General features: G+C 42.2%; 1 protein-coding gene across 2 annotated transcripts in view; it reads left to right on the top strand.

The window, feature by feature from the left end:
- CABLES1 (Cdk5 and Abl enzyme substrate 1) overlaps positions 1-13,180 on the top strand; it is a 69,847-nt gene that overhangs the window by 1,838 nt on the left and 54,829 nt on the right. The gene's annotated exons all lie outside the window — the stretch shown is intronic.

The raw sequence follows: 13,180 nt of genomic DNA on the forward strand, positions 1-13,180 counted from the left end.
AGAGGCCTCGGCCTGTGTTTGACAGATTTATTTCTGTTTTGGGACATGTATGTATTAAACAGCAGAAAAAGACAGCTGAAGGGGTAGGATGGCAGCATGCATGCAGTGGTTTTGCCCAGCCTTTGCTCCCCATCTCAGTGAAATGCTGCTGTGCTGTGCTCAGTGCTACACAAAGGTAAATCACAGGCATGCACGTGGCTGGCACTGGCCTCAAAGCAGGTGCTCCTGCAGCCTGTGCTGCCCTGCAGGAGGCATGGATGGGTGGCAGGGGCCTGGCATGGCAGAGACTGCCCAGAGACAGCCGTGAGGGCATAGAGCAACTGCCAGGAAAATCAGATTTCTGTAGTTCGTGTGTATGGCTGCTGCCTTTCTTCCCACCCCTATGCTCTCCTTGCAGCAGGCTTGGAAGTGAGTTTGTGTCATTTGACAGAGCAGTCCTCTGCGTTTAGGCACAAAGAACCACCTTCTGTTACCCCGTTGGGCATCATGTTTTTGTTTAGTTTTCAGAAACCATTGTTGATGCACAATTGGAGCTTCCTGATTTTTTTTTTTTTGTTTGTGTTAGCAGTTTGTATAATTGCGGACTGGTTTATATTTAACAAGGTTATCATTAACGTGGTTTGGGTTTGAGCTCTGTGCATATTCACAAGGCACAAAATGGAACAAGGAGGAATGTGGAGCTGCTTGGAGGCTGGTATGTAATTACATGAAAGGGAAAAACACTGGTGCAGGAGTTGGCTTGTTGATGCCTAAGGCTCTTGTCTGGGGCTGAAGAAGTTTGTCGCAGCTAGGTGGTAGAACCTGGGGCCAGGTAGTGCCACGTTTTGTTTCGCATTGAATTAATTCATTTAATAGCCTCATCTCAATTAGTGAGGACCTCTGTAGAACAAGATTTCAACAACACTGGTTTAAAATCATTACAGAGTCGGGAGGTTGGGTAATCACCCCATTCAGTTGTTTTTCATTATGCCTATGATTCTTATTGCCATTATTTTCTTTGCAAAAAATACCATCACTTCCATATGTGAAGTTTCCTTTTCTATGTGCAGCTTTTCCCAGTGGCTCAGGTTGTCAGGAAGCAGTGTGGTTTTGCCAAGGAAACAAATCAATGAGTGGATTTGGAGTTTAAGCAGTGCTTACAGTTGTGTTTGTCTGTGTCACTCTATGACAGCAGATGGGAGGGAGAATTTGTACTCAGAGCATCTGGCAACAGAAAGGGATATCTGCTGAGTAATTGCTGGGGGAAGGGGGATTCTGTAAGAAAAGGCGTTCAAGCTACCATGCTTCAAGTGGATTTATCTTCAGAATGTATCGACCTGCAGAACGAATCTAATTTCCTGACTAATTCTGAAATTAAAGTATGATTATTAAAGCTTGTAAAGATTCAATTTGTTTCTACCCATTAGAAATTGCTTGTGCCTTCCACCTCCTGTCTCATTCAGCTCTGATAATGCAGAGGGGAGACAATTTCCTCACTCAGCTTTCCATTCACTGCCAGAGTTTTGTTATGCACAAACTCAGACTCGCATTGGAGACGTGAAAGCATTGGAGTATTTAAAAATAGTAATGTTTTGGCCAGGTATTCATCTTCCAAAGAGACATAATAGAGAGGTGCTGAAATTGTAGACTTGCCTGGCTGTTGTGGGCCTCACTGGTTACAAGTGTTCCAGGAAGCACCTCAGTTTTACTGCAGAGCTGGGCAAAAGAAGAGCTTGGGAATGAGTGTGTTACAGGCGGAGTCCCAAAGGAGGAGCAGAAGAGAAGTGGAGGGCACTGTCCACCCTCTGGAGTCATGCCAGCCTCAGGCGTTGGCTTGTGAGCCACTGGAATTGCATCGGACCTTTTGTGTGCAATTGAGGCTCTGTTATTCACTGAACCTAAAGCCCTTCAGGCAGCCTGAGTTTTAGAATGATGTAGACAAGAACAGCGTGAAAACAGTGATTTAATGGTCTGAGAAGTGAATGGAAAGTGCACATGCTGAACTAAGTCTTTTCATAGGTGTGTGACCTTGTGTACACTGATCATTGCTGCCTCTGAAGGAGGGGATGCTTTGGTGACTTCAGTCATCATTTCAGGAGGCTAAATGGCTGTCCTGTGCCACCTCAAAGAAGGGATATTCAAGAGGGGGATTAAGATTCTGCACAAAGGGGCTGTTTGAGTAGTTGCATCAGTGTCCTGCTGTGGCTTGTTCTCAGCACTGCAGGCCAGGAAAAGACTTGCTGTTCCTGTGCACCCAGCCTGCAGGCTCCTCATGGGCCCTGTGAAGGAAGCATAAAGCCCCATTTACTTTCTGAGCTGTGCATGTGCTAAATGAGATCAGCCCAGCATCCACACAGTCTGGCACCCATCTCTAATCTTTACATGGCTTTAGGGAGAAATTCATTACTCAGAGGTTGGTGAGGGCTGGCACAGCTGCCCGTGTAAGCTGTAGTGCCCCATCCCTGGACATGCTCAAGGCCAGGTTGGATGGGGCCCTGGGCAGCTGAGCTGCTGGGTGGCAGCCCTGCCCGTGGAACTGGGTGGGCATTGAGATCCTTTCCAACCCAAACCGTTCTGTGATTCCCTGGAGTCAGGGCACAGGTTTGAGCCTCTCCCTGTTGCTTCCTTAGAACATGTGGAATCACTGTCCCATTTAAATGTCATTTGAGGCTGACCAGTGGTTCAGAAGTCACTGTAGTACAGTGATAGGAGGATGCATATGCCAATGCACAGCATAGCTGCATCAGCCTTGTTTCCTTAATTCACAGAGCTTTAAATAAAATTGCTCGGAAGTTTGCTCTGGCATATTTTGACTTTTACTATAATACCAAAAATCTTCAACCAATCAGAAAGATAATGTTCATCAGACAAGAAAAAAAACCTCTTTGCTGTCAACTCAGAAGAGGAGCTGGGACAGAACATAGTGTACACAACTACTAGAGCATTAATTAGTCATCTGTAAAGACAGAGAAATGCAGAGCAGTCTCTGAAAGAAAGTATCAAAGCTTGACAGGTTTTGAAGTGAAATGACCCTAAAGCCAGCTCAGTTCCTTTCTTTTTATCAGGAAAGCTCGTGTTCAGGCAGGCAGGCTGGCCCATTTTGTTAAGTTGCTAAATGCTACTTCTGCAAGCATGGTGGAGAGGTGAGCATTTGGGCATCCATGTGACTCACCAGCCCCCCAGACCATCACAGGAGCATAGTTTGATGGTTGGTAGGTAGATGAGATAATGACAGTAGTTAGATGACAGCTTTTGTATAGTAAGTATATTTTAATCAGTAGCTATTATGACTGTGAATTATTCTGGTGGAGGATATAGCTTTGATTGGAGCAGTTGAAAACAACCAAAATACAAATATGTTATCTGAAATCTCCTGTTTGAAAGGAAGAAAAAAAAAATAATCTCCAGTAATGAAGATTCTGTGGTTTGAGTTCAGAGTAGTGAATGCCAGGTAGGCTCTCTGGAGTCTATGTAGAGTGGGGAGTTTGCAGTGAAGTAAAGATAAGAAGTGTGAACAGCAATTCAGAACCAAACCATGATTTATTTGTTCCTTATTTCAGCTGTTCTTTGTCTCTTAGTCAAGTTCTCCACTACGCAGCTGTAAAGGCTTATCTGTATAGTTTAATCTGAAAATACAGGAGTTCAGTTATATTTTTTGGAACTTCTCTGCATTGCAACTTCTGTAGGCACAAACTTTTACCCCATGTTAAATATCCGATTCTGTTTGAGCAATACAAATACCCGTAAGATTTGTGTCTGGACATACTCTCGTACCTCTGAGGACACAAGCAGTCCTTTCTTGCAAACAGTTCTACAGACAGGATGTCCTCTGAGGAGTGTGGGATTGCCACAACACAGCAGGCATGGTGACACAGCAGGTGCAGTGAGGCACAGAGCTGGCTGCCTTAGTAACTTGACTGATAAACCCTTGCCAGCTTGTAAGATGTGATTGCTAGGAAATGGAAATCACATTGTTTATCATATATCTACCGGATTGCAGTTTGCAGAGAAGTTTTTGATTTGTAAGAGGGTCTTAGCAAAGTTTTATTTGCTGCAGGAACACGGTAAAGAACTCATAAGATCTGTTAGGAGAGGAAAACTTCACTGCTGCTTGGAGAAAACATGATGTGCCAATGAGATGCTTTTGGGAACCTTTCTGGCATGCATCTTAGGGTTTGCTTTTCAGGATGCAGTATGCAGATTTAGAAGAGTATGTATTTAAGGAACTGTGAGGTTCCTCTACAGTGGCTACTGTGTTTTATGTGTAGTAACTGCCTTCCTGTCATGAATGCTAAATGTATTTTCTGTTCTAATGATGTGTTTCAGAGTCAACACTGCTCTTAGTGGCTATGTTTCAGAGTTTTTGCTGAAGGAAAGTTTTCTGTTATGGAAAATTTAGAAGTGAATGGAAAGTTAAACAAAGGCTCGCTTCCCTTCTTTAAGGATTGTTGATGTATCTAGCTATCTATTTATTAAAAACTGCCCCATTGCCCTGTATACAAATATAAAGGACCATCAAATGTTCTTAGTAAGCAGTTTTACTTTACTTTTCCCCATGTTATTATAAATTAGACTAGCAATTTTGAGGCTTAGGGAAAGAAAGACTCTCTCCCCACAATTGAAATGTGTTATTTTTCCTGTTTGTCTTGGATGGCAAAAGGAGTTTTATGTTCTTTCTGACCCCAGATCCTGCAAGCTCTTAAGTATGCATTTATGTATGAATGAAATTACTCAGTTAAATCAAGGGTCAGTGCACAAAGTTACGCCTGTAAATAAATCTTTGCATTATTATGGACTTTTCTGTATAATATTGGTGGGATAAAAAAAAATAGAAAGGTAGATAACTTTATAAATAACTCCTCAGTGGGACAACTATGGAGTGCATTTTGGTGTTCCTACAGGTAATCATGTTGCCAAGGCAAATGTAATTAGGTTTTCAAATCTGAGTGCTGTCAAGACAAATCAGCTGTAAGAACATCATTTTATAGATAAAAGCATTTAAAAGAAACATAAATCTTCCCATGAAGGAGGAAAAAATCCCCTAATTTTGTGTAACAGGAAAAAGCTGTAAGGTGACACTATGCTGACTTCTCTCTGCACCACATCATTCAACTGGAACGAGATTCACGGAACAAATGGGAGAAAATATTCTGCTTTATTTTCTTTCTCTGGACTTTGGGTAGGATGTTGAGGACTAAAAAGTTAATGCTGCTCACTTTGCAGCAGTAGGCTTCAGTATTCCCAGCATTATTTAGTTCTGGTGTCTGTGGAGGATGGAAGTGCAGGGAGAGGTCCTAGCCCTCCAACGAGACTAGATCACATGGAAGTTAAGAAACCAGTAGAGAGATGGGGTACTGAGAGATCCTGAATTGAGATGTACTTCTGTCAGACAGGGAGACATGCTGGCACTGTGGCTGGATTTTAATTTCATCATGATGAAAGATTCAGATGTTATTACTGTTGCTTTTCTATAGAGTTGACTCTGGAACAGCCTGTTCCCAGCTGCTAGCAGAAGAAATTCCAGCCCCAGCATGATAGTGTGCTCTTCAGAGGGTACAAGCAGCACTGCATTGCCAGCCTGCTTTGGAGGTAGATCTGCTCAGTCTTATTCTCATGGGCACATGGTGCTGGAGGAGGGGAGAGCAGAGCTTCACCACCCCAAGGACCGAGAGTAGGGTCCTTCAGGAAGGACATGAAAGAATGTCTGCTTTCATCTGACACATGAAGAGATGGAAAAAAGAGAACCAAAGGGTCTTATGATTCTCATAAGACCCTTTGCCTCTAGGTGTACTTGAACCGTGTATGCTATCTGTATGGACAGTGCCATCTCCTTGTATACAGTCCATACCTTCATGCTTACAGTTGTGTTTTGGGAACTTGTCCTTCCCAGCCCACTGTGCTCAGCCTGTCTAAAGGATGTAATATAAAACAAGCTTGAGAGCAGCTGTGGACTAGATCATGTCTTGTCTTGAAAGCATCTTTTTTAATTTTTTTCTTTACCAACTTTATTCTTTGTGCCTTGTCAGTCACACCTCTCTACGGACAAAGAGTTTTATTTTCCTGTTGCTTCTGTGCTTGAGTTAATACTTGCAGATCCAGCAGAAAAGGAGGCTCACTTCCTCCTTTCTCAGTCTAGTTTGCAATCAGTTCCACCCAGGCAAATGTGGGCTGACAGAAGAGCTGCACACGTGTCTGTAGGGGTGCGCTTGGTTTGCACAGCACAGAGGGCTGCCCTTGTTAGGTGACAGAACTATGTGAAAAAGTGACTCCATTTTGATGCCTGGCACATAGGCAGAGTTGAGCGGACTTGGTAGCTAACAAGCAAACTTTGTAGTTTTCCACATTGCTCCAAGTGAATGATATCATTTCCGTAATTAAGCACTGTAAAACATTGGCATGTTTTTTGGATAAAGTGAAGAGAGGGAAAGCACTTTCTGATGTGACAGTGCAAAGTATGGTTTAATTGCTTCGGTAGGTGAGTTGAGCAGGTACTGCAGCATGTTACATAAAAAGACATGGAAAAATCACAGGCTGCTATTAATAGTCTAGAAAAATGTTCTTTAAAATACAAAGGCATAATTATGCTTTCTAAAACAAAGCTAATGTAACCTTCTGTCTTCAACTCTTATGCATCTCGGGAACCTCTTTAATTTTAAAAGGCCGTTGTTTTCCTTAATCAACGTTGTTTGAACCCTAAATGGTGTTAGTAGAACGCCATCTTTTCACATAACTCAGTACAGAAAAGGTTACAGATAAGAGTTGGTTACTTAAAAATGTAAAACTGTTTACAGAAGAACACAAAGTACCTTTGTTAAGTACCCCCATAGTGACCTTTTTCTGCAGTTTATCTACAAAATCGTCACATGTGCACAACTTATCTCAAGTTAAAATGCTTTTCTATTTTGAGAAGCAGCTTCAGGTACTGCAGGAATCATGAGCAGACTTGCAAGCAGCAGAAAGTGTCTATGGATATTTATTTAAAGGAATTATTTTCATTGTAAAAGATTTTGTGCTTCTGTTTGTTTTAAAGAAATTATTGTATTAGTTTCTTATTTATTCATTGGGTTCCATGTTCATTTGGAGCTATGCAAATCAATAACAGTGTTTAAGTGTAACCAGGAGCAGAGTTGGAGCAAATGCATTTAAAAAAAGAAAAAAAAAAAAAATATATATTAATTTATCAGCGCCCTTCAGTAGTCATTTTTAAGGTTAATGTAGCAGTAGTAGATGTTGCCAGCCTCATACTTTGTGTTAAGACTGAATGCATTGTATTAATGGAAATGTGTATTTTCTCCCATTCAGTCTTGTGCTCAGAGCATTCATCTTCTGGAATGATATATCCTTGCAACAGGAGCAGGGAATTTTTATAGTGTGGTACTGATGTTGTGCTCAAGGCCATACAAAATCCTGTTGCTCTTTCGTGTTGTTTATGAGCTAACCTCCAGACCTCCTTGCTGTTTTCTGCAGTAGGGCACCTCACAGTGATGTTTTTTGGTTATAATTTACTACACTGGGAAAGGAGGTGAAGGATGGAGAAGAGGAGGCTGAAGTAGAAAAGACCTTGTGAACCATTGCGTGTTTGCAAATGATTGAGGCAAGTGAAAAGGAATGGTCTGAACTGCTCAGGTAAAAATGAGAACAGGATTAGGCCTGTCTATTCTATTGTAGATGCAGAGGTAATGTTTCCTATCTGTCAAGCAGTTGCCTACCTTGAATATTGTAGTGGATAAATGAACATGATAACAGTGGTTGAGGATGGCACAATCTATTGTATAACCAGTAGTTGTCTTGTACAAAACAGAACTGCAACAAGTGCAGTTCCCAGGAAAATGTCAACGGTCTTTCTTTTTTTCTGTGTATGTGCGTATATCATCTATACATGTTAAAAGAAGCACAGCTTTTGAGAAGCTCTTGATTCTTAATCCACTTTGCCAAGACAGGTGGTTATGGTAATGAAGATTGGACTTCGCTTCTGCACTGTCTTTTTCAGGATTAGCTATGTCTTGTGTCATTGGGGCTGAAGAGAGCACAGCAGTGGAGCAGTTCAAGCTGAGACTTTTTTTTGAGAGTCTCTGAACCATGAATTTGAGGAGCTCTCTGGCTCCTTTGCAAAATCTCCCTTTAGAAAGACTGTTCATGCTATTCCTTTAAGTTTTTTTTCTGCAAATTTTGCTTTGTGCATTTATCAGCTCTGCTCTGGTTCATACACTTGTCTGCCTTCTCATTGTGAAGGCAGCATTTGGTGCTGCAGACCATAGTTGTAATTCTGCGTTGATTGGAGCTAGCAGCATGCTTCTTGTTAACTAAGTGAGTCAGAGAACTTGCTTTGTGATGATGCATCAAGTGAAATGGACAAAAACTCTCCTTATCTAACTCAAAATATGGTGTTTGTGGCCATGTAACTACAAGTCTCCTACATTCTTGAATATTAACGTGTCTGGGCCCAAGGAAACAGAAAATTGAAGTGTAGATTGTTCTTTTCTAATGAGGTATGACTGTAGTTCTCTGCCCTTGGGGTTGTTGTTTTCTCAAGTTTAGAATGAGAGCAGAGTTGGAATTCAGGTACCTGAAAGCGTGGTCAGCTCTTCACAGTGTATCTGTGTCCTGCTGTGAGATGACAGTCAGTCCCACTTGACTGTGCTCCTTAGAATCACAGAATCATTATGGTTGGAAAAGACCACTAAGATCACCTATTCCAGCCTGTCAGCCCATTTCCACCATGCCCACTAATCGTGTCCCTGAATGCCACATCCACACACAGTTCTTGAGCACCTCCAGAAGATGGTGACTCTACCACTGCCCTGCACAGCTTGTTTGAATGCCCAGCCACTCTTTCTGCGAAGTTTTTCCTAATATCCAACCTAAATCTTTCCTTCCACAATTTGAGGCCATTCCCTCTTGTCCTATTGTTGTTACCTGGAAAAACAGGTTGATCCCCCTCCCACCTCACTACAGACTCCTTTTAGGCAGCTGTAGAGAGCAATTAAGGGCTCCTCTTGAGTCTCCTCCAGACTGAACAATCCCCATTCCCTCTGCCACTCCCCATAAACCTTCTGCTTCAGACCCCTCACAGCTTTGTGCCCTTCTCTGGACTGACTCTGGGCCCTCAATGTCTTTCTTAGGTGAGGGGCTGAAGAGGCTGAATGCAGTACTCAAGGTGAGGCCTTACCAGAGCTGAGTGCAGAGGGATGGTCTCCTCCCTGCTCCTGCTGGCAGCACTACACTTGCTTTGCACAAGCTGTTTAAAACATACAATGCACTGAAGAAAACAAAAGTCCTCAGAACTGTGAATTATTTAAATGTGAAGCCTCAGGGAAAGAACTGGGCTTTCTCAATCTAGCAGGCTGCACCATGCTGTTGAACAATGTGGCCTAGCAGGAGCAGAGCACAGAGCCTGGAGCTTGAGGACAAGATGTCTGTGCTGTACGCCTACAGACCTCTCTAGCCTGGCCCTGCAGACTGGGTGTCCAGCAGTAGTTGGTGTGCTGACAGTGGGCTCCTGCTAGGTGTCATCTGGTTTAGTGCTGTGGGGGAGAGAGCCTTCATGCTCTGGGACTGTTCTGTGGTGCCAAGAGAAGCACATAGTATGTGAGCATTGTTGCAAAGTTGGCTTCAAAAGCATCCTTCTTATCTGAAGTCAAATGCAGATATGCTCATAGAGTCTTGGTTCCCTTATAGAACTAAGGGATGTAAGCTAATTTACATTTTTTAAATGCATTTCCTCTTACTTGGCTTCATTTTCATTTGTCTCTGTGAATTCAAGTGCTTTTCCACCTAGTCTTTTTCTTTGGGAATTAATTGGCTCTCCTCTTTCCATTGGAGGTTATAATTATTCACACTAAGAGACGTCTTTCCTGTCTGTTTATTGGAAAAGGTGAAGGAGAAGAAAAAAGAAATTTCAAAATTCTATATCATGTGTTGATAAAAATTTGTAAGTTTAAGTTCTGTTCTCATTCTCAGTGTGGTTTTCCTCCTATCCCATCCTGTTTTTAGAAGAGAATGTATAGCTTTTGTGGGGAGATGGTAGTTGGTGCTCTTGAGGTCTGGAGAGCAGAGATCTTTTTTTATTGTTATTGTTCAGATCTGAGGAGGCAAAGGAAGGCAGAATCAAAAGAACAAAAGATCTGTATGCTTCGGGGTTTGCTGCTGCTTGGGCTGTCCCCCTCGGATCACAGCATTTAAACTGGCTCCTTTGCAGAGATTTGCAGCGAGGAAGGATGACGCTAGAGATGGACACGCAGTCAGAGTGACAGAAGTGTACTTCAGATTTCTTTGTTGAACAGATTCTCTGCAAGATGTCTCTAAAGGAGAAAAGAAAGCATGCATTTCCCCTCTTTTCCAAAAGCTAGAAGGTCATGCCCAAGAGAGGAAATATTCTGAGTTCTCCTTGTAGCTTTTCCAAAGGTAATGGAACAATGTCCTGTTAGCATTTGTGTCTTGCTTTACTTGGTGAATCTGTATGGATCGTAGCCCCATGTTGGATCGAGCAGCTGGACAGGCTTGCTGACAGAACAGCTCACAGCTCACAGCATTCTCAGCCTGTATGACCTCCTCATTCTCATCCTCCTGAGCAGCCCACGCTGGTGGCAGGCACTCAGAGTGACTGAGCATCCATTTCTGCTTGTTTCTGCAGTCTAAAAGATGGTATAAAGCCTGTGGAGCTCAGTAGTAGGACTGGAGCTGTACTATGAAAGCTGAACGTGTATTTCACTTCAAACAATGGCTGTATGTTAACACCGTGTTTGTCCTCGTTAGTTTATACAAGGATGTTTATTCTGTATTAGATGTGGGGGAGTAAATGTTACTAGTTGCTAAAATACTGTGGTTTTTGGTTTATTTTTTTTGTTGTTCCTGTCTACAACTATAATGGTTCCACTCCCAGATTTTGTTTTCAGTTTATTTATTTTTTAAACCTTCACAGCACTGCATGCATGTTGTAGGTCCAGACTGTGTGTTAGGAAAAACAAGGAAGAGAACCAGCTAGGGGAAATACTTAGGTCTGGGGCCTCTTTCTTTGCACTCTTTCTACCTAATAAAAACACAAAACTTAATACGCAAACAAGCTTGGGAGGATGCTGAGCTTAGTTCATCTTAATATGTGATAGTGCTGCCATCAGGATGCTTTATTCTGTATATTACGCAGATGCAACTTATCTATAATTTGAATCATAGAATCACCAAGGTTGGAAAAGACCCAGAGGATAATCCAGTCCAACCATCCACCTATCAGTAACAGCTCTCACTAAACCATGTCCCTCAACACAATGTCCAAATGTTCCTTGAACACCTCCAGGGTCGGTGACTCCTCCACCTTCCTGGGCAGCCCATTCCAGTGCCTGACCACTCTTTCAGAAAAGTAATACTTCCTAATGTCCAGCCTGAATCTCCCCTGGCGCAGATTGAAGCCATTCCCTCTAGTTCTACCACCAGGTACACGAAAGAAGAGGCCGACCCCCAGCTCACTACAACCTCCCTTCAGGTAGTTATTTGTTATTAGTTATTTCAGGTGTTACATGACCAAAAATGCATGCTACAGAAGTTTGATTCTTGTCTTCCTTCTTAGAAATAAAAGAAAGACATGTGGATGTATAGATAATAAAATATAGTGGTTCTGGAAGGTGCATTGCTTGTTTAATTGCCTGCGTGACATCCTCCTTGTAAGATTAAGTATTTTCAGTAACAGACAGCTGTGTGGTCTGTATCCTCACTTGTTCACTTAATATCTGTCCTAAAGTGATGTAACTGGTATCAGTGCGGTAGGACTTCAGCTCCCACGTAACTCCTTACTAACAGAAAATTGTAAATGAGGAATTAGGTGTGTATGTAATTCTGTTAGGCAATATTGTTCCTCAGCACATTTTTTTTTTTTTTCCTCCTTGCAACAAAGCTCTTAGATCTGTAATGAAGTGTTTTGTGACACATTTTTTTGAATGGGCCTTTTGCCCTGCTTTTGGTTCTTTAATGCAATAAGCTTTACCAGGAAACAAGAATCTCTTTCTTCTCTGCCTGTGTTTATTCAGCTTGGGACAGTGATGCTGAATATGCAAACGGACGCAGAAGTCAGATGATCTAAGATGTGTGATATTATAAGGTTAGCTGTTTCGCATGAAAATAACTCTATCAGAATTTTTTCATCTGCATTTAACGTCTATGCCATCTAGAAGTCTGAAGAGCTGTCTTTTTAAAAGATTTTTTTATGTGCTTTCACCACTAACACTGTTCTGAAGTAAATCCTCTCTTAGTTATATCCTTTGAAAGAAGTGATTAATTTGCAACAAGTATTTCTGAGTGAGCTACTGACAATGAAAAATGGCTTTTAAAAACAGAGCCTGATCTTACAGCTGCTGATCCGTTCAGCCTTACTCTCACAGGTAGCTTGTTGCCTTTGGCTTCACAAAATCATTGCCTAACATGGAGAGCCAAAAGGAGTGGTTAGATGGATTCATTTGAAAAAGAGCCCTGTCAGTCAAGGTTTCTGCAGAAGTCATTAGTCACGCAGTGTTAGTACTTTTACGAGTGTTCAGGTGCACAAGCTTGTGCAGAATCAGATCAAATGCTTGGCACTAGGGACTTTTCTCAAAAGAAAAAGAACTTATCTAGTTCTTTTAATGTTAAAGGTGAATATAACTTAGTGCAACCTAGTGGAGTACTGCACGCTAAATCATGGAGGTCTGGACATGCATCTGCTTTTTTCACAAAGTGATGTCAGGGTGAGATTTTTTTTTCAAGGCATTTCATACTTTATTTCCTCCTGTATTCTGGGAGAAGGAATCCTTGAGAGTAGCCCCGTTGAAAAGGACTTAGGGGTTCTGGTTGACGAAAACTTAAAATGAGCCAGCAGTGTGCACTTGCAGCCCATAAGACCAGTGGTAACCTGGGCTCCATCAGAGGAGGGGCGGCCAGCAGGGCAAGGGAGGGGATTGTTTCCCCCCTGTTTTGTCCTCGTAAGGCCCCATCTGGAGGAATGCATTCAAGTGTGGGTCCCCCAGTATAGAAAAGATGTGGAGCTTTTGGAGAGGGTCCAGAGGGAGGGCTGTGAAGATAATTCGTGGGTTGGAGCACCTCTCCTATGAAGACAGGGTGAAGGAATTAGCTTTGTTCATCCTGGAAAAGGGAATGCTGTGGGGAGACTTCATTGCAGCCTTCAAATATTTAAAGGGAGTGTATAAACATGAGGGAAATCAACTTTTTATGCAGGTAG

The sequence above is a fragment of the Meleagris gallopavo genome, chromosome 3, assembly GCF_905368555.1.
Source record: "Meleagris gallopavo chromosome 3, MGAL_WU_HG_1.1, whole genome shotgun sequence".
NCBI classification, from domain to species: Eukaryota; Metazoa; Chordata; class Aves; order Galliformes; family Phasianidae; genus Meleagris; species Meleagris gallopavo.